The sequence below is a fragment of the Arachis hypogaea genome, chromosome 18, assembly GCF_003086295.3.
Source record: "Arachis hypogaea cultivar Tifrunner chromosome 18, arahy.Tifrunner.gnm2.J5K5, whole genome shotgun sequence".
Taxonomy (NCBI): domain Eukaryota; kingdom Viridiplantae; phylum Streptophyta; class Magnoliopsida; order Fabales; family Fabaceae; genus Arachis; species Arachis hypogaea.
Window position 1 is genome coordinate 96883464 of NC_092053.1, and position 3332 is coordinate 96886795.

Consider the following 3332-nt stretch of genomic DNA (forward strand, 5'->3'; position numbering starts at 1 on the left):
AATTCTAAGTTTGGTGTCTTGCATGTTTTCTTTGCATTAAAAATTTTTCAAAAATATGTTCTTGATGTTCATCATGATCTTCATAGTGTTCTTGGTGTTCATCTTGACATTCATAGCACTCTTGCATGCATTCATTGTTTTGATCTAAAAATTTCATGCATTGCATATTTTTCATGTTTTTCATAAAAATTTCAAAAATCAAAAAAATATCTTTCCCTTTTTCTCTCATCAAATTCGAAAATTTGGATTGAATTTTTCAAAAATTTTTAAAATCAAATTGTTTCTCATGAGTCAAATCAAATTTTCAATTTGAAAATCTTATCTTTTTCAAAATCTTTTTCAAAAATCAAATCTTTTTCAAAATTCATGGTTATTTTCGAAAATTCCAAAAATAATTTTCAAAAATCTTTTTCTTATTTTATATCATAATTTTCGAAAATAACATAATCAATTAATGTTTTGATTCAAAAATTTGAAGTTTGTTACTTACTTGTTAAGAAAGATTCAAACTTTGAGTTCTAGAATCATATCTTGTGATTTTTTTATGAATCAAGTCATTAATTGAGATTTTAAAAATCAAATCTTTTTCAAAAACTAATTTCTATCATATCTTTTCAAAAATATCTTCTTATCTTATCTTTTTCAAAAATATCTTTTCAAAATATCTTTTCTAACCTCCTAACTTCTTATCTTTTCAAAATTTGTTTCAACTAACTAACTAACTTTTTTGTTTGTTTCTTAACTTTTTCAAAACCACCTAACTAATTCTCTCTTTCTAATTTTCGAAAATATCTCCCCCTTTTTCAAAAATTTCTTTTTAATTAACTAATTATTTTTATTTTTATTTTTATTTCAAAAAAAAAATTTTTCGAAAAATACTAACAAATTTTCAAAAACCAATTTTCAAAAATCACTAACTCCTTTTCAAAATAATTTTCGAAAATTATACCTCCCCCATCCTATTCTATTTATTCATTCATATCCTAACATCTCATCTCACATCTCTTCCATTCTCACAGTTGTGTTTCTTCCATTATATTACATTCTTTGTCTCCCCCTCTTCTTCCACTCACACAGGGATCCCTATACTGTGGTATAAGGGATCTCCATTATTATTATTATTTTTTTGTGCCTTCTTCTTTGTCATATGAGCAGGAGCAAGGATAAGAACATTCTTGTGGAAGCAGATCCAGAACCTGAAAGGACTCTGAAGAGAAAATTAAGAGAAGCTAAAATACAACAATCCAGAGATAACCTTTCAGAAATTTTCGAACAGGCAGAGGAGATGGCAGCCGAAAATAATAATAATGTAAGGAAGATGCTTGGTGACTTTACTGCACCTAATTCCAATTTACATGGAAGAAGCATCTCCATTCCTGCCATTGGAGCAAACAACTTTGAGCTGAAACCTCAATTAGTTTCTCTGATGCAGCAGAACTGCAAGTTTCATGGACTTCCATCTGAAGATCCTTTTCAGTTTTTAACTGAATTCTTGCAGATATGTGATACTGTTAAGACTAATGGAATAGATCCTGAAGTCTACAGGCTCATGCTTTTCCCTTTTGCTGTAAGAGACAGAGCTAGATTATGGTTGGATTCTCAACCCAAAGACAGCCTGAACTCTTGGGATAAGCTGGTCACGGCTTTCTTAGCCAAGTACTTTCCTCCTCAAAAGCTGAGCAAGCTTAGAGCTGATGTTCAAACCTTCAGACAGAAAGAAGGTGAATCTCTCTATGAAGCTTGGGAAAGATACAAATAGTTGACCAAAAAGTGTCCTTCTGACATGCTTTCAGAATGGACCATCCTGGATATATTCTATGATGGTTTATCTGAGCTATCAAAGATGTCACTGGACACCTCTGCAGGTGGATCCATTCACCTAAAGAAAACGCCTGCAGAAGCTCAAGAACTCATTGACATGGTTGCTAACAACCAGTTCATGTACACTTCTGAAAGGAATCCTGTGTGTAATGGGACGCCTATAAAGAAGGGAGTTCTTGAAGTTGATACTCTGAATGCCATATTGGCTCAGAATAAAATATTGACTCAGCAAATCAATATGATTTCTCAGAGTCTGAATGGAATGCAAGCTGCATCCAACAGTACTCAAGAGGCTTCTCCTGAAGAAGAAGCCTATGATCCTGAGAACCCTGCAATAGCAGAGGTGAACTACTTAGGTGAACCTTATGGAAACACCTATAACTCATCATGGAGAAATCATCCAAATTTCTCATGGAAGGATCAAAAGCCTCAACAAGGCTTTAATGATGGTGGAAGAAACAGGTTTAGCAATAGCAAACCTTTTCCATCATCCACTCAGCAACAGACAGAGAACTCTGAACAAAATGCTTCTAATTTAGCAAATCTAGTCTCTGATCTATCTAAGGCCACTGTAAGTTTCATGAATGAAACAAGGTCTTCCATTAGAAATTTGGAAGCACAAGTGGGCCAGCTGAGTAAAAGGATCACTGAAATCCCTCCTAGTACTCTCCCAAGCAATACAGAAGAGAATCCAAAAGGAGAGTGCAAGGCCATTGACATAAGCGCCATGGCCGAACCTGTGAGGAGAGGAGAGGACATGAATCCCAAGGAGGAAGACCTCCTGGGACATCCAGTGATCAATAAGGAGCTTCCCTCTGAGGAACCAAAGGACTCTGAGGCTCATCTAGAGACCATAGAGATTCCATTGAACCTCCTTATGCCCTTCATGAGCTCTGATGAGTATTCCTCTTCTGAAGAGAATGAGGATGTTACTGAAGAGCAAACTGCCAAGTTTCTTGGTGCAATCATGAAGCTGAATGCCAAATTATTTGGCATTGATGCTTGGGAAGTTGAACCTCCCTTGTTCATCAATGAACTAAGTGATCTGGATCAACTGACATTGCCTCAGAAGAGACAGGATCCTGGAAAGTTCATAATACCATGTACCATAGGCACCATGATCTTTAAGGTTCTGTGTGACCTTGGTTCAGGAATAAACCTCATGCCCCTCTATGTAATAGAGAAACTGGGAATCTATGGGGTGCAAGCTGCTAAAATCTCATTAGAGATGGCAGACAGCTCAAGAAGACAGGCTTATGGACAAATAGAGGACGTGTTAGTAAAGGTTGAGGGCCTTTACATCCCTGCTGATTTCATAGTCCTGGATACTGGAAAGGAAGAGGATGAATCCATCATCCTAGGAAGACCTTTCCTGGCCACAGCAAGAGCTGTGATTGATGTTGACAGAGGTGAAATAGTCCTTCAATGGAATGAGAACTCCCTTGTATTCAAAACTCAAGGATCTCCCTCTGCAACCATGGAGAGGAAGCTTGAAAAGCTTCTCTCAAAGC

At 36.0% G+C, this 3332-nt stretch overlaps 1 non-coding gene across 1 annotated transcript; it reads right to left on the bottom strand.

Moving 5' to 3' along the window:
* Positions 1 to 1681: 1681 nt before the first annotated feature.
* On the bottom strand, positions 1682 to 1789 carry LOC112774214 (small nucleolar RNA R71). Its single transcript, XR_003188713.1, has one exon. It is a non-coding gene; the product is annotated as a small nucleolar RNA R71 (small nucleolar RNA).
* Positions 1790 to 3332: the final 1543 nt, after the last annotated feature.